Source organism: Psittacula echo, assembly GCF_963264785.1.
Source record: "Psittacula echo genome assembly, chromosome: 14".
Classification (NCBI taxonomy): domain Eukaryota; kingdom Metazoa; phylum Chordata; class Aves; order Psittaciformes; family Psittacidae; genus Psittacula; species Psittacula echo.
In genome coordinates, this window is record NC_137750.1 from 8,181,256 (window position 1) to 8,208,777 (window position 27,522).

Below are 27,522 nucleotides of genomic sequence, written 5' to 3' on the forward strand. Positions count from 1 at the left end.
CCCGGAATACGCAGGATGATCTGCTTTAACATGGTGAAGCAGGGGAGACAGAAACAGCTCTTACACAAAAGCACGTCAGCTGCTCTCTACAGACACAGCAAATAAGATGCCCATGGGTGGGGAGATGCTCCTGTGGCAATGACTTCTTTGCAAAGCAAGGTTTTCAAGGGAAGGCCCTTAAGGGTTAAATTCCCTCCCTGTCTCCTCCTCTTCTCCACCCACCTCCCTCCTCCCTGCTCCAGCAAAGGATCCTTGTGAAGGAATCTGTATTCGATACGCACCAAGAGAGAGCTCTGGTCTAGGCTTTTTAATAAAGAGCAATTCCTTTGCGTTCTCAGGTGTCCCTTCAAATTGAGCTCTGATATTTCTGCTGCATTATTACCATGGTCTGTAGATGTCTTCAGTCCCAGAAAAGCTATTTGCTCTGCAGGTATGCTTTGCCCCTGCAGTGCCAAACAGTTTCTCTCTGTTACGAAAAGCCCTTATAGAGGAACTGGTACTTGGAGCCAATTAATGGACCTCTTCCACCTTCTGTCTTGCCAGTTTTTCTTGGCAACAGCATCCAATCCCTGGGGCTGAGACACCGGTCCTTACAACGTGCCATTAAAACTTGAAACTGGGGGAAGAGCGTGTGTAACCTCAGCAGAAAGGAGGTGCCTGAAGCACTGCTGGCTTTACTGCTTCCTAACCCGTGCTCCATTCCCAACGATGCTCTTCATGAGCCTGCTTCTCTGGTGCCACTGATTTAACTCCAGAGAGCTCCAGAGCTGCATGGCACAGAGATAAATTTAACTCTAAAGAGGAGCAAATGATTACAGGCAGGGGATGGGAAATGAATACCAGGCTCCCAAAGGTGCAACTGCTCAGCAACAGCTCAGACCACCTCTATAACCACTTAAAACTGAGGCTTTAACAGCCACCTGAGGTCTGGGCTGAGAAAGAGCCATTCTATACAGGCCAAAGTGAAGGTTCAGCTCTTCAGCTAAAATCCCCATAGACCTTCCAGGGCTGAGAGCATTAAACTCCAAATTATTGCCTTAGAAAATCCCTTCTATTTCCCTGAGCAGACATTCAGAATGAAGGGGGGGAATTTAGGTCCAGATTAAGTTTAAATGCAGGGCTTGGAATCAAGGGATCATGTTTGGGTTCAGATTCACTGATTCTTATCTTTTCAGATACAACAGGCTGACCTCCTGCATCATCCAGGTCAGGCAACTGCAATTAAAAGAAGCCCCCAAAAGTCTGCATCGAGCCCCTTAAGTTCTGTTTGAGCCACGGAGGATTTGTGAGGAAGACACGCATTCTTGATTTGAAGAGATCAAACCATGGCAAATCCATCACGTACCCCAGTAAACTGTTCCAGAGGTTAATTACTCTTTACTGTTAAGAATTTGTACCTTATTTCCAATTTGAATCTTTCTGGCTTCAGTTTCCAGCCATTGGACCTTGTCATGCCTTTGAGATCTCAATTAAAGAACGCTAAAGCAGCAGATACCATTTCCATCTGTCAGTGCTTAAACACAGAAATCTCAGTAGCTGGTTCTCATGAGGATTTGGCAGGATCTGAATCACCAACAGTAACTTTTGTGTCTGTCTGCAGATCTGACTTGGAAGCCAAGTCAAAAGGGTGAATGTAATTAGTTTCTAATAACTCCTGATTCATGAGAGAGCTGGGCAATAATCTGATTAGAAAAACTCTAATGAACCTCAGTTTCATCAGAATTCACCATTTCCTACAGTGCAATGGTTCACTGGAAGAAGTCAGCTTCAAAGGACGCGGTGAAGGCTTCGTGGCACTCAGTGAGCTGAGCAGGCTCTGTCCCAAGGTGCATCCCAGAGCCTGGACCACCACAACATTCACACTGTGCATCTTGCAGCAAGGGGCATGGCAAAACAGAACTGCAGTTCCACAACTAAACCAACCACCCTACTGTGACAGCAGTGGCAATGAACCTGACCACATCCCAAACAGCTCTGGAAATTAGCCCAAATACATCCCATAAGAGTGTTGGAGGGTTTTCCTCCTCCGACCTCCAACTCTCCCATGGAGTAACTGGCAAAAACAACCTGCACGTTCAAACCCCAAGTGCCATCACATCCCAGTCCCATGGGACAAGCACCATCCTTGGTAACTGTCCCATATCTGATCTGTATCTGCCCAGATGAAGGAACGATGATGCTTCTACTAAGAGGACTTTTTCCTCTCTTTAACAAGACATAAACAGCTTCTACACAACAGAAATGGGTGTCAAAGCAGACCTAGCCAAGACTCACAAATTCAGACTGCCTGAGCCTAAATGGATGGAGCAGTCAAAGACTGCTTCCAAATGAACTTTAGATGGATGGTTGGGAAAATGGGAACTCGTGATGGAACCAGACATGCAATCTCATTTCTGGAGCTACTGCCACATCTCCTGCATGCAAGATGTTACTTCATTGCCACTCTGATACGCTGCTCACGAGCCAGCTATTAGGATGAACTATGCTTGCTGCAGAATGGCACTTGGCTGCTCGAGGCAATGGTGCCATATTCTGCCATTGAATTAATTTGCCATATGACAGGCAGACACAGCACTCGAGTATGCCTGGAGCCAGCGAGTTTGGCGCACTTTCACAAGGGATATTTCCTCTATGAATGCAGCTTCCGTTATGATCAGGATAAAAAGGAACCAAGTTTATGTCCTAGACAAATATTTATTTGCTGGCCTATCAGCAAAGGGGTTTTTTATTGCTTCAGCTTGAGCTATTACTTCCCCATTACTTTTCCTATTTAGCCCAAAAGCACAAGTTACTGTCACAAAGCTATGACCTCACAGGTGAGACTGTATGCAAGTCTTTAAAGCCAAGAGCCATTCAGACTTGGATAAATATCACAAGTCTGTCCAATTCAGCTACAGACACTTTTTGCCATGGTAAGTGTTCAGAAACTGAAAACGGGTTGCAAAGGTCTATTCTCTCTTATGAAACACTAAGTGTTCGCCTGAAGGAGGCTGATTGCCTCTCCTGATGTCTGCTCCTACAAAGCCAGACGTCACAGGGAAGACAGAGGCTGAGAAGCATTTTGGTGGATGATGCTCTTCATTAAGAGTCCTGATGCAAAACCAGAGACACCTATAAATGAGAAGACCTCACAGGTTGTCCCTGCCTTTCCTCTGGCCACCACAGGGCTGTTCCCAAACCTTCAGCTGCCCAAAACAGCTTAACATGCCCTCGAGTGGGAAAACCCACCCTATAAAAGGCAGTTCTGTGAACCACAGGAACCCGAACGCTCCCCTTTCCCCTTTGAGATACCCCAGACCACTTTTGCTCACTGCACGTTGGTACCTCTCCCAAAATCAGATTTTCCAAGCCCATAAGCAAGAAATCACACAGCAGGAGGTCAGGCTCATTTCTCACATTCTTCAGGTCCTCTTTCCCCAAGACTCCTTTTTACTGAGCCTATTGTTGACCCCATAACCTTGGCCAACTTAATCTTCCTATTATCAGGAGGAAATAGTGATAGTTTTCATTGAATCTACCTGTCTCAGATTTATTGTACCCAGATGGATGACCCTGGGCTGTGTTTTCTATTAAGAAGTATCTTTATTTTATCACATCAGTAAGAGAGGTATGCAGGTCCTGAAGGCTGCTCAGCCCCACCAGCAGACACATAATATTTTTCTTTGCTAAAGAAAACTGCAGGAGTTACTAAGGCCCTAAATTAGCCAAACTCCCAAGTATAAATGTAGCTTAAAAATACATGCTTAATTCCGATTCAGATCATGGGAAATTACAGCTCAATTCCAGCCGGCACCTACGGGTTTTTATATATACATTTATAAATATATAATTACATGTTAGCTGAATGCACACACCTCAAAGCACGTGCCTGAATATACCGCTGAACCACAGCTCAGACACCCTCCACACCATCCCTGCAGAAAACACAACAGCATTATTGGCAATGCTATTAGCAGCAACCACGTCTTGACTAAATGCAGTTTAAACACTAGGAAATGTGTTATCTAGCCTAATCAAAACACCAGTGGCTGCTAAATGACAAGAGCTGCATTTGATCTCCCCTCTATACAGCAAACATGGGAACACAAGCTCATAAAGAATAGGATAGGATAGGATAGGATAGGATAGGGTCGGAAAGGACCTTAAGATCATCCAGTTCCAACCCCCCTGCCATGGGCAGGGACACCCCACACTAAACCATGTCACCCAAGGCCTCATCCAACCTGGCCTTGAACACCGCCAGGGATGGAGCATTCACAACCTCCCTGGGCAACCCATTCCAGTGCCTCACCACCCTCACAGTAAAGAATTTCTTCCTTAGATCCAATCTAAACTTCCCCTGTTTAAGTTTGAACCCGTTACCCCTTGTCCTGTCACTACAGTCCCTGATGAAGAGTCCATCCCCAGCATCCTTGTAGGCCCCCTTCAGATACTGGAAGGCTGCTATGAGGTCTCCACGCAGCCTTCTCTTCTCCAGGCTGAACAGCCCCAACTTTCTCAGCCTGTCTTCATACGGGAGGTGCTCCAGTCCCCTGATCATCCTCGTGGCCTCCTCTGGACTTCTAACCAACAACCCAGAAGCTACTTTCAACAAGCTCACCGATGTCAGCACATGTGATCAAATTAGCCTCTCGGAGGCTGTGATTTTGGCATGATTATCTGCTCATTCCATGCTGTAAGCTGAGAGGGGTGGGCTTAGCAGCTCGCCAGGGGCTGCTGGCTGCTTGTCTGCCCACAAAAGTTGCTCACAAGGCATCTAAAAATAACTTTATAGGCAAATCTTCTTCTGAAGGGAGAGGCAGGGCAAACCAAAAGAGCACAGACTGCTTAACCTCTTCACACCTGAATACCCACGCTTGCAGCAAGGTATCCCTTATCCACACCAGCAGAACTGAATCCTTTGGCTCCTTTCCACCAAGGAGACAAGGCCTAAACCCTATTCTTTTTCTTATTTCCTCCAAATTCATATTTCTTCACCTCTTCTTTACCCCTTTAGTATCTCACACATGACCACTGCCTCCGTTCCACAAGGTGGATGCTTTCAATCAACAGGCTCTGCTACAACATACCTGCTAACTGAGAATAACCCTGATCCACACACAGAGATGAGAAGTTGTCCTGTCTCTTCAAGCCCTGTGACTGACAGCAGCACAGGTTACATGCTCGCACAGATAACAGGAGCGGAGACTTACCCAGCAGCTTTCCTATGTCCAGCCCTACTTCCACTGTCCCAGCAGTTGATTTCCACCTAACTCTGGTTTTACGCAGAGGACATACTCATCCCAGTTCTTTTCAAAGGATGCAAGTCCTGGAGTATGTGTGGGAAAACATGATGGTGTTCACTGTCACAGGGATACGACAAGTACACGATCATTTTCAGCAGTTATCTTGATGGAGCAAATCTATCAAAAGAGTGAAACAAGCTAAGTGGATGAAACACCAGCAAAATTTTATCCACTAAGCAATTCTATTAGGTTACAGACCAAAGGAGATTATTGATTCAAAGAGCACAGTGTGAGTGACTAAATACTTATGAGCATCAAAGACCCACTGCAGTCAATTACTGCTTGCAGTCAGCAACTGGAGCTTCACATCAGGAAAGGATGTGGTGTTGTTCCAACATCAGTGATTTGGTGAAAAACTATGCTGTTGATGCTAAATATGAGCGAGCATACACAAGGGCTGCAGACAAGTGGCTTTGAGGGAATATTTAAGCTTCTCCACAAACTAATTATACTGCTAATGATAAGGAAGAAACACAGAAACTCAGATACAGTCTGCATGCAAATCTGGTTCTATGAGGTGACCTCATAGGTTTTAATACAAAATTCAAAAGAGACCAAGCCTACCCACCTCTTGGATAATCAGTCGTGGTTTTCATTATAAGTTCATCTCCATATTCAATCTGATGAACTTTATGTCAGGCTCAAGGCAAGCAACAACAGTAACAACCGGTACGGTTGAGTCTCCCTGAGACGGCAGACGGGCCGATGGGTGACATCTACCAAAAGCACACAGGTAAAAACATAATTACAAGGAGCAGCAAAATGTCAGCTTCCAAAAAAGACAGGCAAACTCCTCTGGCAGCAGCAGAGCAGCCGTGTTGGAGGCAAACATACAGCTAAACCTCATTAATCATCCTGAACTTCCAAATGACTTCCTATCGCCAGGCAGACAAGATTAAGCCTTTGAAAAAAAGGCTTAATTTTTAGAGGCTGCTGAAAAGGAGCTGAAGACACTCGCACATCTTGTGCACCGTTTCTGTCTTCATCCACAATGAAGACATAAGCCAGGCCTACCATGTATGAAACTGAAGAACAACCATGCTCGCAGTCTCCCGACACTCGCCCTTCATTGTGCTTCTGCTTGTAGACCAGGCTAAGCTTGTTCCCCCAAACAAAACACAGGATCTGCTGAGGGAGATGCAGAATACTGCTGGCAGAGGGAGGCATTTTGCATGACCATTCCCCTTTCTCTGCATTAATCCCCCCTCCCTGTAGAGCTCCTATGTGGACAGAATTACATGAGGTTTAAAGCTAGTTTTTATTGCATTAGCATCACCACTGTTTTCCAACAGAAACAAACGCCCATAAACACAAGTTCAAGCTGATTTAACAAATCCCCCATTCTCTGGTCCCATTGTTCCTGGCTAATGTCAGATTTCACACAGCAGAAGCTGCCTCCTCCCCATGGTGTGGGATCCACCAGGAGCTTTGGTTTCAAAGCGTGTGGTTTGTGTTCTTTTTAAGTCTTAAATGCTAAAAATGAACTGGGGAAGTAGGACAGCTGCTGGGGGCTGCCTCAAGGTGGTAGTTTGGAAGGGTTGATGGAATCAGGCACCCTGCCTCTTCCAGAAAACATCCTACTCCCCAATTACTATTTTAAAGTAATAGGCTAGGATATAGCTGTAGTATTTGCTCATGTAAGTTGCTTATCATCACCCTTTATTTTATTCTATTGGCTGATGCAAAGGATTAAAAGTATCAGCATGTGGAAACCATGAAGACAAATCCTCAATCATCCATTTTTACCCCACGTGCATATCATCAGGCCTCAGTCTGAGAGCTCAGAGACCGAAACTGATGGACACTCTACAACCTGAAGTGATGGCAACATCAAATGGCACAAAAAAAGGAGCCAGAAAATCACACTTTCTTCAGTAATTGATATCTGGTTTATCAATATTGGGTTGTTTCGAGCCAGGGGCTGTGGTGTGTGTGGACATGTCCATGCAAAGTCAGACTGTAAGAGCAGCTCAAGAGCTCAGGCTGCCAAAGAGTCACTCAAACTGAGTTTGTCACAGATGCTGCTGCTACTACTATCAAGAAGGTTGCTCTCCTCAAGAACCTCCAAGATCAATTTTGAGTCATAAAAGCTTTGTCTGTATGTCCAGAACAGAACAAATTTGGATCGAAACCAAATGTTTAAGGAACTCCATAAACACTCTTCCCACAGGAGGTGCGTGATCATCAAGGAGATGACTTGCATAGTCCTTCATCAAGCTCCTAACATGGCTGTTGGTCCCAATTGGTTTGATACCACCTCTTTTTATGAAAACACACTGCTTTCTTGCCACAACCTGACTGCGAGCAATGCGCACAACACATCCCATCATCACCAAAGCATTCAGCATCTGCATGGCGTTTTGGAAGTCTGCAACATGCCATATCAATTGTCCATCTGTTGGCAATTTCACCGCATGTAGAGCACGGACTGCGCTTGATTTTTTTCACTACTCACTCACCTATCAATATCCAAATTCCCTCTTCCCTCAAAACAAGTGTTTCATTTCATTAAAGACCAACTCAACCTATCGATGGTTTGGTACCAATTGCACAGAACAAAATATGTGTAGGAATTTATCCATTAATCAATACCTACTCATAGATGAAATGAAGGAGAACTCTTCTGGGCACGTACGTTTAGCATCAGTTCATGACTACAAGCTAAACATACCTCCCATGGCTCTGAAAACTTCAAACAAAGAGCTGCTGTTCACTTGGGATGTGCAGCCAGGGTCAGGCAAAGGCCAGGAGTTATCCCTATCTCAAGGTTACTTACACAGGAAGGTAAACTCCAGGATCAGGTTGCAGCGTCTGCAGCAATTGCTCACTCAAAGTCAATCACCTCCAGTGGAGACCAAGTAAAAGCAGAGGCCTTTGGGTCTGCTTGGCTTCCAGGAGTGAGCTTTGGTGCTTTATCAGTCCTCTGACTCCAGGGAGCCTCCTTAGATGCCAGCGCTTCTATTGCCAGCCCTGGGAACCAGATTGGAAGCAACACAACTGTTAAAATCTCTTGGTGCATTTTGGAATGACTTCTAATTCAACAGGGCAGGATGAGTGAGGTGAGGTCAGGAAGAGAGCTGTGAGAGGGCCAGTGAAGGTCTGACTGCCTAAACACCAAACAAGCTGTGATTTCACCTTGTGCTGCATCTCTGCCCAAAAGTGCTGCAGGGACCCAGTTCACAGGACTTCTCTGTGGTGGGCTGTCACCTCATTCCATTCCCCAAAGGCTCAGTGGTGAAGAGCAATGTTGTCTTGCAGAAGAACAGCCAGGAAAACCAAGAGCCCAAATTGTCCATGATTTTCACCTGTACTAAAAAAGCATGTACTAATAATAAAGTATATATATAATATATGTAAATACTAAAGAGCCTAATAATCAGGAAAGACATAAACCACTGTCATGCCTTAGATCCATATACCCAATAAGGCAAATACTGAGCTTGTGAATATGTTCTGCAAACACAAGGTTTCCCTCTCAGAAGCATCTTTCGCTTTAAAGGGATTTCTTCTGAAGGATGGGCATGATTGCACTGCCCAGATTCGCAGTCTGAGCCTCTGATGGGCCCATCAGCATCTTGAAGATGATGAAGCCTTTCTACTTAACACCCAAACTGCTCAGTCCCTTTCCAGATCAAAGCACACCTTTGGAAGAAGCCCCATTCCCCTCCTGCTGTGGACTTCTCTCAGCAGCACTAAGTCCTGATGATTTTCTAGCCTGTTCCACAGGGGAATTGCAAAGCTCAGGTCTGTACTATTTGCAAAGTGCTTTGAAACCATTCCATGAAAGCTTCATATAAATGCAAAGTATTATTGTTGTATTACTTCCCCTATGCTTTCACCCAGGCTGTGGGGCTCCCCTCATATGTGCATGTCAGAGGGAGAACTCTTTTCTCCCTTACTGAATTGCTTTAACTTTCTTGCTTGAACAAATACCCATCGGCTTTCATGTGCTTGTAGGAACTGCTCAACAATATCCCTGCTGCTCCAGGCAGCCTGAAGCCCCCCAACTGCCTCCAAGCATCCTCCCGCTGCTGGGGAGCAGAGGGGGTGAGCAGATGCTGCTAACACAGGGTTTGGCCCCACAGCAGAATACAACAGCACCAAGCCCCTGTACCAAACACTCCAAAACACTTTGTGTCCCCAGTGTGAGTGGAGCTTCCCCAGCAAAGGCTGAAGGAGCCTTTGCAGGGCAGGGATCAGCTGCTGCCTTCGCCTGCCCCGTGTAATGCATTTCCCTTTTCTTCTTTCCCTCTCCTTTTACAGTGGTAGGTGGGAAAACAGAAGAGCAATCTCGCATCGACATCAGAAGCCATCAATCACCCTCTAAAACCAGCTGAATAATAGAACAAAACAGAGGAAGAGAGGGAGAAATGGGGTGGGGGGGGGGGTCCTTGGGTATGGAAATGCCTGTCCTGGTGAAATACACCATAAATTAGACTGAGACAGGGGAATTTGGAACCAGCAGGGTCCCCAAAGCTCACTTCATATCAACTCCAGAAGCATTACACTAATGTAGTTTTAAATATGATTTACAAGATGCTTTATCTGAGAGCATCAAGGGGATGGAGAAAAATGAAGAGCTGGGCTGGCATGAGTGATGTGCTGTGGGGACCCTGCTGCCTTCCTGCTGCAGGATGCAAAGCTGGGTGGGAAAGAAGGAAAGCAAAGCACTGAAAAGACTGCAGAGCTTGAAGGTGAGCAGCCACCCCCTGCACTCCAAGTACTCCATTGCCTTTGCAAATCAGAGCAGTGGGGATTTAGGCACATGTTTCCCATCACCAAAAGCAATTTGAATGTTTAGAAACCTGCACCCCATGGAGTTTAAATGGCGAGGACCCCACGCACAGCCTAAGCTCAGGGGACAAAGCTCCAAACCTCTGTTGGGGTGCATGAGCCTGATCCATCTCTGTGTAGGGATGCAATTGTCCCTGTGGAGCTGGGCTCTCTGAAGAAAACAGCCTCTCCCCAGGACGAGTCCCACTAAACACATTAAAAACTCTATGAGAATGAATCTCAGGTGGTTCAAATGGAGAAGATGAAGCCCAGGGGGACCCTTTGATTGTGTTTGATTTCAAAGCCTCCTTTGACAGTGTGATGGGCTGAACTGCACTTATCAGGCAGGAGGAGAAATCCCCTCCTAGCTGCCAAAAGTGCTCCTTCCATCAGCATTAGCAGAGATTTTTGCATGGAGAGAAAAAGAGCGGCTCCGTACAATACGAGTCCAGCCAATTGTGATACAGGACTCATCAGCAGAGCAGTGTGGAGTGAGGGATCCAGACCACTGCTCCCCAGAATGATGGGACAATGACGTTTGTTCCCAAAGGACAAGCAAATGGATCCAACTGCAGAGGGACACGTTCTATAAAGCACTTAAGCAAACACTTAAGTTTCAACATGTTTGGAACAGTCCCCTTACCATCAAAGCTCTTAGGCCTGGGAAGCAAAGGAGACTCTGGCATGGGACTGGAAGTAAGCACGGTTTGGTGAATCGGGCTGTGACATTGCCATTCCAGTAATTTTCATCTTCTTGGACTTCTGGTTTTAATGGCTTTTTAATTAAAACGTCCTTCCAGAAAGAAAATAAATACTTGCTCAGCTTAATGTTCTGTTTCTAATCCTGGTCGATTAGAGAGTAACTGAATACAACAAACACAACTGCACGGTAACAATCGCCTATAGCACCATCAGGGGATTCTGACAACATATTTCAAATGACTAACACTCATTGCAGCTCTATTCATCATCATCTTCAGTGTCAAGATACTTCAAGAGGCAAGTGAGCTTTTAATGAGCCCTCAGACCGAAACAGGAAAGGAAAAATACATCCAGTGCACACTACTTTAATGATCACCTAATTCATTTTATTGTATCTGCTGTTATGATTTATGAATTAGGTAGAAAGATCAGGGACATTAGAAAAACAATCGTGTACACAATATCCAATATAAGACAAATACGCATTTATATATTGAATATATATACCTGGATTTCACATATAACATTGCATCTTCACACAGGCGTTCGTTTCCCCTTATAAATCCACGATGTTCTCACTGCACCAGTCACTACGTAATTATGGATTTGTCATATTGATTTAAGCTCCCACCGCCCCTGGGTCCGCCTGCTCGCCTTTGTGTTCCACCCCAACACAAAGCGGATGGCTCAGGAAGGTGAGTCCTTGGCCCTGGGGTACTAATGAGTTGTTCCTTTCCGTCTCTGCCTCCCTCCCTTGCTGACCCCACTCACACCCCTGAGCTGGAATGATTTCCATCTGTCAGCTGCACCAGGGACAAGAGGCGCTGGATGCCTCACAAGTGCGAGTGACCCCTCTAACCCACTCCGTGTAAGCACTTACAACTTGCTCTCACTCTATATCCACCCTGCAGTCATAGCCCTTGCATAAAGGGGAACAATTTCCTTTCCATGGCAATGATACCTTTGCTTAGGTGGATATCCCCTGCCCATCGTAGGGTTTAAGAAGTGATTGGTGATTTCCTTCTGGAGACCCTGGAGCTGCAGTGTGACACCACATCAGGCTCTTTGTACCACCTCCACTCAGGAATCCATCACAAGGAATAAAACAAAGAGGCAAAGCCTTAGCTTGATGTGCATCTGGAATAAAACCTTCCCGATTTATGGAAATGAAATAGAAGCTTCATGGAGATGCTGGAATATAGAGGATGGATGTGTTGTGCTGTATCTTGTGGTTGTACTGAGCAGGAGCGGGATGGAAGGGCAGGGAGCAGTCCCTGCCCTGTGAGTAGGGGCACACCAGCCCAAAAGACTTTCTCCTTTCCCACTAAGCACTGTAATTCCCCCAGAATTCAGCCTAGCTCCTTCACAAAGGCAATTCTACTCTTCTTACCAGGAAGTACCTGCCCACCACTGTGCTTTGGTGAATCTTCAGGCCTGAAAGTCCACTGCAAAGTGCTCTGTATGGGTCATTTTTACCTCTGTCCTGCTGGGCTACTTTGCAATGAGACAGATGGAGAGGTTGCTCACTGCTATCCACTACTTCTCTTTACGAGGTGCTTTTTCACAGCTCTCTTATTCCTTACTGCAAATATTCTCCTCCAGCTGAACACAGTAAAAGATCAATAAACATCGGAACTTTGCTGAGAGTGCAGAAATCAAACACCACCTGAAACAGCCCTGAAATAATAGGTACAGCCAGCAGTACCGACCCAGATACATCAGCTGGATGGAGGAAACGGTGTATGCCAGTTGGAACATGAACCCTGGGCAAGCACCAAGGCCAATCAGCAGAATTGTTCAAAGTTATCAGTGATCATGGAATTGTTCTCAGGTGAGAAAGGAAAGATAAACTGATGTGTGGAAACCAGCCAGGGCAAGGAAAGGAACCTGTTCAAGGGAAAGGGCACATGAAGCATTGTAACTATCACAGCATCCCTCTGATGGTCAAGCATGGCACGGTGTAATTCAACACACGTGAAGTAAATGATAGAAGCAGAACTAATGCCACCGTCAGCTGGTTCCTGAGATGGAAGAGGCACCTATGAGGAAATTAAAAACATCCTTCATGCCACTGGAATAAAAATAGTTTCAGCTATTGGTTGTGCATTTCATAGGCTGCTCAAAGCACCCAGTGCATCCCTCTCTGCCATTAGCTGTAGGAACTCCGTGCGTCTCCCCAAACTGACTGTTATTTCCTTGCTGTAAACAGAACCCATCACCATGAGCAGTGGCAATGAACAAGTGTTTCTGCACTGGGTACGAGTGACACACGCATCCTGCCACCAAGCCTCTGCAGCATGTACATCCGATTTATCCTACAACAACCCTGGCTAGAGTGGAAGGAGCTGGGGATTGCAGTGACAGACACCTATTAACCTACATCATACATGGCAATGACAGACACAGCTCATTGCTGCATCCCCCAGAAATACCAGTTAGTGTCAGAATTGGTGAAAAAGAGTGTGTGCACGTGGATGCAAGCTGCCAGTATAATAAAGGAACCAATGACTTTGATTATGTGGGACCACAGACACCAGAGGTGGTTCCCAAAAAATCCCAGAGATCTCTAGGAATAGCTTCCTTGGCCATGGCCTCCCTGCTGGAAGAGTGGAAGAACAGTAGAGTCTCAAAATATTTAAGGGTTTGATGAAAAGCTTAATTTTTCCCAAAGCAATTTATGGATATGAATCATGGGGAAAGAATGCTGCTGACAGGGAGAAAAAACTGAAGCCTCACTGATGTGGTACTGACATATCTTTCAGATCGAAAGGAAGACGAATGCTGATGCTAGAAATATTAGTGGAGAACAAGCAGACTCTGCTGTCAGAAATCGATAGACACAGACTTATGTACTTTGGTCCCATCAGCTGAAAGTAATTACGGAAGGGAAGGTGGAAGATCACTGCAGAAGGAAAGGAGCAGTGAGGAGATGGAGAGGACAGCACTGTGAGGTGGGCTGCGGACCACTCACAGCGCCTGCTAAACACTAATGCCATGGGAAGAGGAAGGACTGACCAGACTATGTAGGAAGCCCAAACGAGAGTCTTCAAGTCTTTGCCCAATGCACAGGCAGAGCAGCAACAACACCCCCAGTCATCCTCCAGCAGCTGAAAACACTAGGCCAAGTCTTAATCTGAAACAGGATTGATAGAGGGAGCAAGTCTGATGTGCGTGTATGTGTCTATATGCATATGCTTGTGTGTGCGTGCAGAACCACCTGAGATTTATGGCCAGTTTGCGCATAAGTGGGTGCCACACAGTACCCAAAGGTCTCAGTGCTGTGAACAAAAGCCACCTCCTTTCCTTCCCCACCCCTTACCCTGCAGGCTGGCCTCACAGCACTGCCTACAGGTCTCTTCACCTTCATTTGAACCCATCCCTGCTTTCTTTCCTCCTCCAGCATCATCTGCGGCTGTAGGGACACAACGGCCCCTGCCCCTGCACAGGGCTGCCCAGGGAAAGGTGCAATGCAGTGGGGCTATCACAAAATGATGCCTGCATAGAAGGCAGCAGCTCCTCATAAATTGCCAGAGATGAAATCTCTGACACAAGCTCTTAAAACTGTGATTTAAAAGCATGGTCAAAAGCAGAAGTGGCAGAGATAGGAACCTAATTCATCTGAGCCAGCTGCCCCCTCCAGGAGTTGCTGCTTGGAAAGAAAAAGGAGCCCATGAACCCCAACCATCATTCCCAGATCTCTGCCACTTCAAGACCCCTGCTAGGACCAGGATTTTGGGAATTGCCTGAAATCCACCCTCTTTGGGAGCTCCAAAGCACCAAAATACATTGACAAGAATTCACATCCATTTCATGACAATGGAAAATAAGAATCAGTTTGCCGGACTGAGAGTGTCTGATTGGAAGAGGAACTCAGCACAGACCCCTTGAGCTGGTCCCAGAGCTGATGCATCTGAAGCAGAAGGTGATTTCTGAGCCACCTGTGATGTGCCCATGGGAAGCTGAGGATAACTGGTAAGAGACTGTATCTGAAGTATATTTTTACACCAGACCAGACAAGCCTGAAGCAGTTGACTGTAAAACTGAGGCAGTCAAGGTCTATTTTGCTCTTTCCTAATACTCAGAATCAGCTCTGCAAGCACCAAGAATAGCTCTAACCACTGAAGGTCTCTCAAAGGTACACAGCTCAGCCTTCACATTCTTCTGCACCAAACCCGAACAGAACAGCCTCTCTGGGCTGCTGCTCTGCTCTGCAGGCTGCTGTGCCTATGAAAACCACCCTAAACCAGTACTCAAAATCCAAATCAAACGGGACACAATGCCACAGATTTCACTGGGATTAATTCTGACTTCCTCTGGCTCGAGTGTGTGCAAACAATACCCATCCCTTCAACGAAGGAAATCATTCAAGGTAGGACTGATCCCTCTCCCAAAGGCAGCAGGTCAGGGAGAGGGCGCCTCTTTCCTTGGGGCCTTTGATCTCTGCTGCTTGACCTTGCTTTTGGCAACCTTGGGAGGTCAAGGGGATTGTTCTGGGAGCCCTGCAGCCTATTGATTGCTTCACACAGGGAAGGACATGGGCATTGTCATGGTAATGGCAGAGCCCCGAAGGCCTATGAGGTGTCCCACCCCTCCAAGCCCTGCACCATAGAGGGCATGGCTGGCTTCTTCAGAGGCCAGCAATCTGCCAATCAATTCCACCCCATGGAAAGTAAGGTGAAGATGAGGAGACCTCAGCACCTGTATTGTAATCTGCAGCTGTATTGAAATGTTCCTGGAACAGCTGAAATGGTGATGTTTAATTTACTTGAACTGATGTGTCACAAAGCTTCCCAACTACATGGAGCATCCTAATGAACCTGCAGGTGGACAGAGGGACCTCCAACACTGTGATCCTGTTCCTTGCTGTATCTTAAAACAAGCAGTTCCTTAAAGAAGGTTAAGGAAGCAATAATAAAGAATTTTTAGTGTGTGTGTACATGATCATTCCATACTGATGCACTTCAGCTTTAATAATATTGTATTAAATTTTATTGTAACCTTGCTGACATTTACTGCAAGGGAAAGCGCATGAGCTTAACAGCCTGATAAAATACAGCCCAGTAATGTACCTATAAAGCATAATATTTCTATACCAATGATGAGCTACTGCAATTGCATCCAATTTAGTGGCTTATTATTAATGAGCACAATCACCTTCCCAGTCACATGCTCCAAAATGCAGCACACTATATTGATGCCATTTCACATTTTACAAGGCAGCTGTTCCACTTTTGCTCAGTGGTACAATGAACTGACAGTGGAAACTCTCCTCCCGTTATGAATGAGCTGTAAAACGCAACTGACGATGAAGAGGTAAGTCCTCATGCACGTCATCATGGCTTGAGTATGTGCAAAGGAGGGAAGTTACGTCTAAGAGCTGAGATCAGGCCCATCGAAGCTGACTTGCCTTCCTCAACTCTTGAAGATAGCCTTTCCCTAAGAAATAGCACAGTTTTGATAAAACAGACAATTATCGGAGACATTTTATGGCCTAAAATGGCCCAAAAAAGGCCCCCAAAAAATTGATTCTCCTTACAACCTGTGCAAGCATCCACAGGCTGCTCCAAAAGCCACCTTTGGAGCCCAGCTTCCCAAGAGGCTTTCAGGAATCCCACCTGCTATCCCAGTTGCATCATTAGGCATCTAAAGAGCTGGGTGAATCTGAGCTTAGTGGTGTGCGTGGGACAAGCTCACGTGGTACCAAGCATTGGACTTTGGTGGCATTGAAGCACTTCTTTTCCCAAAAGCACATCCAGAAGTCCCTGCACCCACAAGCACTTATTCCTGGAAGCCCTCAAGTCCCCCCAGGGACCTCTCTGTGGCCTGTTCATTTCCTAACAGAAGTTCTCGGGCTTTCTCAGCCTATTCTGGTGGGCTGAAGATCTGCTGGGATCAAGAGACTTGGCAAAGAAATAGCTAAACTGCCCATATAACAGCAAAACAGGTCTCCTAAACTGTCCTCTGGACCATTCCCAAAGGCACCAAGAACAAGATTATGCTTGGAGTAAGAACAGCATCTCTCATTAAAGGACAAGGCTACAAATACCAGCAACAGCAACAGGCTCAGTTGCCACCTCCAATAAACATAACCTGTCTTTTCCCTCACCCTTCCTCAACACTGTCAAAGCTTAGCTCAGCACGATGCTTTCACTCCACAGCTGCAGATTAGCATCATCCAAAGACAAAACCCTGGTATTTCTTGAAGGGCACCTCTCAACCAGGCAGAAGGGAAATTCATCCACACTTGAGAACACCTCCGAGCTTCATGAGCATGGATTCCACACCTCCTTCAGCTGCACTGAGACGAGGCACAACAAAAAGACAACAAGGCAAGACCCTACAAGATGTAAGGGGCATGAACCAGAGTTCAAGGTGTCTGAGGACCTCTACCACATGACAGAAACCCAGCACAGTGAAGCCCTCAAGAGCAGATGGGGATTTGCAGAGCTGTCAAGGTGACACAGCCTCAAAGTGATGGGTGCTGTTCATCAGGATGAGACAAACACAGCTGGTACCTGCAGGAGATTAATGCAAAGAGGCACCTTGGCTGCAAGACAGGGGGAGATTTGGAGACACTGTGTATGTGGGGTAAAGAAAATAAGTAGTTCATTTTCTTAGAGCATTAAGCTGTAATGGCTGTCAAGGGGGATTACTGATATTGTTATGCCAGTGTCAGCACATGTTGTACAACAGCTATATTTTGAATTTCCATACTTGCTTAATTTAATGTTCGGATAATCTGGCAAACGAAACAGGAGCCTCAAAGACTCTTTTCTTACCCCCCCCACCCTTCCCTTTAAAAAGAAATCATTCTATTAAGAATGTTAAATTCGTGGGAGCAAGCGCTGGCGTACATGGAGGGCACATACTAATCTCATTTATGCTGAGATTTGCCTTCTGTTAAGCAACAGAAAAACAGCTAATCAAGCATAATTCAATCATACATCATCTGCAGATGCAGGGACTCAGAAGATCGGCATGAAGCTTTGCCTATTTACATGAACTGATGATCTAGGCCAGGTGCATTTAATTGCACATGGGGTGTGGGTGCACACCTAAAGAACTCTGGTGGCTCCTCCCCAGCTTTGGGCTAACTGCGATCTGGGACAGCTTCCAGCACACAACTGAGCAGCCTCCGTGCTCCTCTCCATTGTCCATGGCAGCCAATACAGCCACTTCCTTGGGTACAGAGCACTGGTCCAGCAGCCACCATCCCCATTGCCCCGCGCTGCCAGATGCACAGCCCATTGTTAAAGGGTTAGTTAGAGGTTAAAGCTTAGATCACAGAATCCCAGGCTGGTTTGCGCTGGAAGGGACCTTAAAGCTCATCCAGTTCCAACCCCTGCCACAGGCAGGGACCCCTTCCACTGGAGCAGCTTGCTCCAAGCCCCTGTGTCCAACCTGGCCTTGAACACTGCCACGGATGGGGCAGCCACAGCTTCTCTGGGCACCCTGTGCCAGCGCCTCAGCACCCTCACAGGGAAGAGCTTCTGCCTAAGAGCTCATCTCAACCTCCCCTCTGGAAGGTTAAAGCCATTCCCCCCTGTGCTGTCACTACATCAGCTGATGACACTGCCATGCCTTCTGCATCACACCACAAAGCATTTCCAGACATCCTTAGAATAACCTCAATGCTCCTCACAGAAAACCACTGATGGAAACACACAGCCTGCTCAGACACTGCACTGCCATGGCTGGATCAGTGTGGTCTTCCCTATTCCTATGCTCACAGCCACCACACAGCTGGAGATCAGGAGGAGAACTGATCCCTTTACTCTTGATATGGGCCGTGTCACAAGCTAAAAGGCTCCCTGCGTTAACAGCCCACATACAACCCTGCAGAGCACCACATTTAGCTCCCACATGCCCAGTAGCTGCTATCTTTGACTCACAGAATCAACCAGGTTGGAAAAGACCTTTAAAATCATTAAATCCAACCATTACTCTAGGACTGCCAAGACCATCACTAAACCATATCACTGAGGGCCTCACCTATCAACATGGTACCAGGCAGACCAGAGTCCCAGCTCTGCTGCAGCTGATGGTGAAGGTAGCCTTTCACACTGGTGACAAGTCTTGCATTGCATTATATTGTCAAAGGTGTCTGGAGGAGAACAACTTCCTTTTGTGGAGGATTTCAATGCTCCTTTTCTTCGTTTCATTCAGATTCAAGCCAGAATTTAAGGTGCTTGAAATTCCCTACATCACAGAATAGAGCCATGGCCAAGGAAGAGCTGCTGGGGGCTGGAGCCATGGTCTCATAGAGACCTGGGCTCCTCATCAGAGACACCATGTAAAGAACCAACAAAGAGGCTCCTCCAAACTCCTGAAATCACACCCACCCTCACTAAACAGACACTTTGCCAAATTCTATGCCCTAAATATTCTGTCAGTCTTCTTATTGTGCAGCTTCACTGATCATAAACATCATCCGAGAGGGTAAAACCCTCATGCTTCAGACTAACTTAAAAGAACCCAGGTACCACCTCTTGCCAGTGCCTCCTCTGGCTAATATCTGATAAAAGAAAATAAGCCATTTGGTGAAATTGGGGGGTATGATTAAAAAATTAGCACTAATAATAGACAGACTAGCAGAGAGATAGCACTATGCATGAAGACGCACAGACAGACACAGAGATGCATAGACCAAGTTGCATATGAACAGGAGAGAGGCTGAGAGACATCTCCCTTTGTTCTCCATCCCCTGTTTTGTTGTTAAGGCTCCATGCTAATTTCCATGGAATTACTACAGCACATTTGTAACCACACATGAAATGCAGACAGCTCTCTCCAATCGCCGCTGTCTTGGGCTATTAAGTATAATATTTAGCTCAGCCAGATGCCGCCAGAAGTTCGCCAAGCCCATAAAACAAGCTCAATCACATAGTTTCACATACGAGACTATGAAGCCATTTTGGAAGAGTTTACATATCTGCTTGTGTATTTGTTTCCTTCCATCTGGCACATTCCCTCCAAAGGCTGAGAGCTGAAGCCCAAGGGAGGAAGCTTTTGCATTCAGTCACCTCCCAGCAACACCCTCCTGAAGCAGGACTGCCATCAGTCCCCCTCAGCTGAAGCACATGCTGCTTCTAACAGCATTGAAGATGAGAGAAGATGCTGTTGCTCTTGATGGCACACAAGGGAAAATAGGACCCTTGCTGCCTGCAAACCTCAAGGGTGGCTGGCTCCAGCACACTGTGGAAGCAGCTCTGCATGCTTTCATAGTGCTAAACCCCAGCATCCAGCACATTTCAATCTTTTCTCTCCCCTTAAGCCTGTTCTGCAGAGGAAGGATAACACCACGTGCTCCAGACCCACAGATACACGTGCACACAGGCACCCTTCCAAATCTGAGCACCTCAGTAAGATGCTTTATGGGGTAGAGCCATCACACGTGTAGAGCTCGAGGCTGAGGATGTCAGAAAGGCATCGATGGATGTGCTCTTCTGTCTGCATTTGCTTTGAGGCTCAGGACATCTTCACCCTGTACTGTTGCTTTTTACATTGAACTGAACCTGAGAGCTTGCACGGTCAGTTATCTCACATCAAAGCAGGGCAGAAACAGGAAGGCAAAGGACACCACATTATTAAATCTCTTCAACTACAACCATAGAGCATATTTAATCACATCCTAATGCAGAAGGTGTTGCAAAGATCAGAAGCCTGGAAAACCACAGGAGGCACCCGAGAACAGCTATACCAGGAGCAGCCAGACCAGCTGATGGCCAGGGCACAGTCTAGCCCATGTACCAGCTCCAGCAACAACCACCAGCAGCGCAGAGTGAGAAACCCACAGGAGAGAGCTGTGAAACAACCATCCTTCCAAAGAAGAAGGTCCTTAGCACCCCAGTGCCTTCACCCATCACTTGCCCTGATGTTCACCACCCCTCCAGCACTGAGCACAGCGATGCTTGTTACCTGCACAACTCCAATCCAGGTTTTGTTGTATCTCACCTATAGAGTTTTAGCTGGTTCCACAAATGTTTAATGAAAGTATTTTACAATCCAATCACCTACAAGTGGTACCAGCCCCTGCTGCAGCCACACGTGCTTTAGCTTGGCACTTGGGGTGTGTGCATGAAGTGCCCCTGCACCTCGTGTCCTGTACAAGGTCCTGGGGGAGGATGTTGTCTTTCCCCTGCATATTGGACCCTGCTTGCTACCACAAAAGGCACCTCAGGTGATACCACAATACAAATAATAAAGACATCATTCCAGCAACAGCAGATGCAAGCAACACAATCAGAGGTTTAAAGTTAATGCAGCCCTAAAGAAGACTACAACTTGGTCTCAGCCAGAGAGCTTCGCCTCCGCTGCCCATGGCCATGCAGCCAAACCAGAACAAACCTCTTGGCAGATGGGCAGCACACAGGTCACCCTCCACTGCTTTCACTAACTCCAGCCCAGTTGCTTCCCTTTGATCCCATCCCATACAAGGGACAGAGCAGAGCACACAGGAGCACATCCCTTCCTGCAGCTGGGAGCAGCGGCTCCTTGTCCCATTGTGCAGAGGAGCATCATGGATGGAGCTGGCTGGGACCCAGTGCACACGTGTTCCCCTTGAACTAACCAGAGATTTGGTTGCTAAGTCTCAAGTTTACCCACAAGGCTGTAAGTCAGGGATGCTTGGCCCTGCCCAGAACACATGTTTGTGGGATATACAAACTGCTTGAAATAGAGGCCACAGAGGACCCATTAGGAATTCAATATTAGCTTTGTAAAATTGCTAATAATTAGCTACAGCTCTTTTCTACATCCCAGCAGCTGGTGACATGAAAGTGATTAAGTTTCTAATGAATAGATTAGGGTTACTGAATATATTAAATAACAAGGGGTTTAATCAACTGTTTATTGATTCCAGCAAGACAGTTCTGACGGCAAAAAAAACCACTGGGTAGCAGCGGAATTTATTTATAGGCCAGTGTTCTACATCAGAAATAATTAAAAATAGATTATTTTTCACCAAATCTAGACCTTTCTTCTTTCTGAGGCAGCTCAATATGGATTAAATTAACTGCAAATAATAAATTAAGGGAGAATTGAAAGCTAAATTCAGAGCGCAGAGGTGCTCGCAGCTTGGCAGTCAATCTCTGGTTTCAGTTTTGTTGCAAAACCAGCTACATATTTACTGTCCGGCTTAAGCCAGGAGAGACAAAGGTTGGAAATCTTGGGCAAGGGGCTTCTGAGACACCATCCCTGTTGTCCAGTCTCATGGGAAGGATCCATAAGGACCCCATCCCAAAATACATTTGGGGATGAACTGCCCCATAGCCATGAGGGAGAGCTCCACCATTCCCTGCTCCAGAAGTATCTCCCCATCACTGCACCCATTAACTAGTGTCTAGATGCATTTTCTCCCCTGCTATCCCTCTCCTTTCTCAGGTCACTGGGTGCCATCAGGCAAGTGAGCTTACACAGCATCCTTCCTCCCCTAGGGAATTCCTATGGAGACCAGCAACTGAGCCCCCTTTCTGGATTAAGACAACAGTCAGATTACAACCAACAGACCCACAGAAACAACATAACCCATAGAAAACCAGAGCTTTTCCGCTTGGCTGCATCCCTCACCCTCATCAAGCGTCAGGGGTTACGTGCAAAGCAAAGGATCGGCCAAGGAGCTATTCTCACAGCAGGGAAGACCTCTCCAACCAGCAACAGCTTCACCCTAAGAAGCTGTGAACCTGCCTGTGACATCTCCTATCCCAGCCCTCATAAACAAGGCTAACAAACAACTTCCCTCTGCTCATCCATCTCCGAGGCCGGCCAGGAGACAAGCAGCACATTCCACATTCTCTTTAAGCAGTTTCCATTCCTGCCAGGTTCGGAGGACCCCGACTGCATCCCTCCATGCAGCAGGATCCAGGATGTTCTGCGGTTTTAATTATCCACAGTGGAAACCAGCCGGAGGAAAAAGAAGCAATGTTTAGGAGCACTAACTTTTTCCATGGCTCCAAAGGGCTGAACAACTTTCTGCAGTATATATAGCTACCTGGGGGTCTATTATTTTATTAAGGGATATTTGAAGTGCTCCATGACATAAGCAGATCCATAACATATATATATATATATATATACACACAGTGCATATGCATACAGAGCCATTTGTAGAGCAAACCTTTCTAGCCCTGATAGTTTATAATGTAGAGGACCTTTAGTCTGGCATTGAACCAAAGCCAAAAGCTGCATGTGCTCTTTAAATCACTGTAATGCAGAGAAGACATTTTTCCTTGGAGCCCCAGCAGAAGCAGGATTCCATGGAAGGTTTTGCTCTCAAAATGGCATTGGTTTGAAGCTGCTGCATGGGTTTGGAGGAGGAGAAGCTGTGGCTGTAAGAAAAGAGCTCTTTGCACACCAGGACCTAAGATCACCAAAAGGCCATGATAAATTCGATTATTGTGTTTGTCCATGGTGGGCTATAGGGTTTGCACTGCTGTGCAAGTGATGTGGGTTGGCATACAGGCACAGAGCATGTGGAAAGAGGTTGGATCCGTGTGACTTTCTCAACCAACACAACCATGCCATGTGGATGCTGCAATCCCCTCCTCCTGCCTCTTGTGCATATGTCCAGTGCACAATTACCTACTAGGCTTTCCCTGCACTAACATACAGCTTTAAGGTTAGGCACCAAGATATGATCTGTAATATTAGCATTTATATGATACCAACACTGCAATGACATATTCATACTCTGTAATGACAGGTAACCATGTATTTAGTCCTAGACAGTTAGGGGAAAAATCATCTACATTCCAAAGCCCAAAAACAACTGGACTAACGTTCTCCTCTTTTTCATTCTGTTGTGTCTCATTATCTGCTCTCTTAAATACAGGAAGGGTGACACAAGCAAACATGAGCCATGTCCCAGTTCATGTCTTTGCTCACTTCAGTCTGTATTCACCTCCTAAAGACACCTCTCTTACTGTGGCTGAATTCAAGGCAAAGTCCCACTGCAGGAGAGCTCAACTGCAGCAAGAACTGTCTGCCCCTATGCATGCAAGACTTTAATGTAGTTTGAACCATGCCCTTCTGACCAGGAGACCTGGGGATGAAACAGCTCACTCTTTGGCCCCAGCCCCAGCCAGCTGCCACTCAAACACTCGCACCTTGTAAGCATCAAAGGCAGCTTTTAGTTTGATTTTCCAGACAATTAACGCTGACCCCGGGATGAGGGAGATACCCCACAGAGACATGATGGGGTCTGACATACAGGAGTTCACAGCCACATATTCAACTGCAATCAGATCTTGAAAGCTGTTTGCATTTTTCCCCATCCACCCAGGATGGTGACTCAGCTCTATGTTTACATGTTTTCCTTAACTTACTTTATTTAACTTCCACGTTAACTGCAGTTCACTGTGTCTGTATGGGGATTTTCCTTAGTATCCAGGCACAAAACAAGCACTTTCTGTCCACTGGGACAGAACTATATTCTAATTTACTAATTCAGCAAAGCCTTTGGGCTTTTACGACACAAAAAGGTGCAGGGGACTACCCCAGCCCTTCCTGGCTTGGATGCTTTGGGGGTAAGAAGGCAAATCTTAGTCCTGCCAACAGGGACATTTTGGGGGCTCCAGGGACATCTCTGGCCTGTATTTGGGTCTCAGATACACACAGGACAGGGGAAGCTGGAGAGGAGATTTAGAGCTTGCTTTCCACAGCACAACCAGAGCACCCAAACTGAACTACAGTTATCATCTCAGTGTGGAGAGCAGGGAAACTTCAACAGAAAGTAGGACAAACCCCAGAGGGGGGACAGCACTTCCCCATGTACCAGGACTGCTGCGGGAAGCAAGTCCCAGTTGGCATCAGCAGCATGGTGAAATTAATGAAGGTGCCTTCAAGACATCCTCTTCTATCATGGAATCAGCCTTTTTTCCCCTCTCTCTCAATCCCAGAGGCAAACCAGCTGAAAGGTACCACAGCGAAAGCACTAACAGCAGCAGTATTTCTCTCAAGCTTCCATCCCAAGCCCTGAAAGTGGGTCTTTTCTATGACAAAATTAAGAATGCTTCCTTAGAGTCACTATCCCTATTGCTTGCACTTCTCACGGTGTGTAGAAAGTGTCACGGATAAAGAACCATGCATCTTCCTAGCCTTTAAATACATTTTTAACTTGTTCCTAACTGAATTGGCCAGAGGAAAGCCAGGCTTGCAGGCGTAATTCAACAAGCGAGATAAGTTAGAATGATATAATGGCTTGGGTTGGAAAGAACCTTAACATCATCCAGTTCCAACCTACTGCCACGGGTAGAGACATCTTCCACTAGACCATGTTGCCCTAGGCTCTGTCCAACCTGGCCTTGAATTGCCTAAGCATAGGAATAGAGGTAGAACATCTAATGGGGAAGGGGAACATGGTCAAAGGCAGTGAAAAGGGGGCCTGGGCTCTCACAGAATCATTACAGAATCACAGAACCATTTGGGTCAGAAGGGACCCGTAGATATCACCCAGTCCAACCTCCCCTCCTGTGCTTGCATCCCAAAGTCAGCAGTCCTTTCTCCTCCAAGCCTCACAAGACCAGATAACAAGACCCATGATACTATCAAGAGGCACGTGTCAACCCGAAGTGCACCAGCCACCTCCTGCCTTTCCACCTGAAGCACAATGTGTGGGGTGAGCCTCTGCCCTTGAGTCACGCTGATCACTCTAAAGCACCCTGCGCGCACCCTGCTCGCTCAGCACTGTGGTTTGACAGCAGCACGGGGCGATGAGGAAAGCCACGTGGCCCCAGGCACTCCACTTACCAGCTCCTGCAGAAACCCCCTCTGCCCCTTATTGCCGTCTGCAAACACACTCTGAGCTCAGTTCACCTTACACTAGAGGGGCTGGTATCCAGAATGTGCTGGCAGAAGCAGGCAGCTTCTTGAGCTCAGCAGCCACCTGCGAGAGCCTTGTTTCCAAGAGGTGGCTGGAAAACCAGCAGTGTGGAGCACCAGGAGTGCTTTGTGGAGACCACACACCCGAGTCTGGAAAGAATCCCCAGCGTGTTCCAGCAAGACCCAGCCATGCTGGCAGCTGACTGCACCTTCCTGTTAAGCCTCTTAACTGTTAGGTATATAGGGACTGTATCATGGTGTGGGTCCTGACATGAGGGCACATGAGCTATGGATTCAGTCTCTGAGGTTGCGGGGTCTCTCCTAGAATGCACTGAGCATCCAGTTGAGCTCAGCAAGACTAGGTTAGATGTCATAGGCGCACCACAGGAATCATCATGAAAACCCTCTCCAAGTCATTAGCCCCTCTTCCTTTCCTTTACCGCTCCCATTTGATGAGTCCCTGGAAAGAGTAAGGTCAAACATGAAGAAAGCAGTAAATACTTCCAAGGAGACACTGCAGAGAGGTTGCATGGCAGAAAGACCACTAAGACCAAATCCATCCCGGGCGTTTTCACCATCTGGAGCAGCACTCACTCCAGTATGCTCCTTGTGGGGATTACCCCATCACCTCTAAGCTCCAGTTACAATTAATAATGCTGAAACTGCAGGAAAATACAGTGCCAAAGCTCCTTAGAGAAGGCAAGCATCACTGGGCTGCCCTAGGATAACCTCCCGCTTGGCTTCTTCCTCCCTCCTCTGCAGCAATTGCAAGGTACCAGACATGCATCCACAGGCACATCCCACCACGGATCCAGGCGGGTGCCACTCCTTGCTCCAAGGAGATGCAATTGCACAGAGCCAAGGACGGGTGCTCGAGGCTGCCCTTATCACACTTCATCTGCACGAATTCCAGAGAGCCTCTGGGAACTGGAGATTTGCCGGCATTTCCCATCTCACATTTCCTACTGGAAATCCCTCCAGCTGGGGAGATGCTGTAATAGGTACCATTTAACCAGCTAATGAAATCCATATGTAATTGTCAGAAAGATAATTGACACATTAGGACCCAGAGATTTGCATTTGGCCTTTTGCAGTTGACATCTCATGGCATGGCAGCAGTAGGGATGGCAAACGGGCAGAAGTGGCATCTTTTCCCCCCGGATTAAAAAGTCTACCTGTCCAAAAGGCTGGTTTAAGGTGGTACAAAGGAGGCCACTCATCTCTCATCCCCTGATGATATTACACTGGTTTGTGCCTTCATTTCTGAAGATTTCCACTAGGAAAAGGCTTGTAAGGAGCACCGTACCAACACGCCGTACTCCAGTAGCGACCTTTTCCCATCAACCATTTCTTTGTATCCTTTAGCCAGATAATAGCCCATGGAAGGACATGCCTTCAACTCCTACCATAACTTACTGCAAGAGCCTTTGATGAGAGAACCTGACAAAAGCTTTTTGGAAACCCAAGTACGCTCTGCAGCTCATGGTGGAAAATGGCCAAAAAATGTAAATTCTATGCAATCATTGAAGTATATTTTCCACAGGTTGAACACGAATGTCCCTTGGTAAAGGAGAAGCCAAACCTACCACATGGATCTTTACATCCAAAGCTCTTGGTTCAGGCCAAGGTATGACTTTAAAGGAGATCCTTTGATTTTCTGTAGCAGCTTCACTATGTGTGAACGCGAATTCAGACAACCGCAGCACTTTCGGGCTTGGATGCCATCTGGAAATCATTACAAAGCACAGACTTGCTCATGGGATTTCATGCACTTCCCGCCCGACATCAGAACAGCCTGTTCCTCATTGTTCAGCTGCTTCTGTTCCTTGACATATCAACTATAGACAGGAGAGACAGAGCAAGTGTCTCCATGCTGTGAACTGCCTTTTTCTTCCTGCCCTTTTAAATCACTCCTTTGTCCTCAGTTTCCAGTACAGTCCTTCTC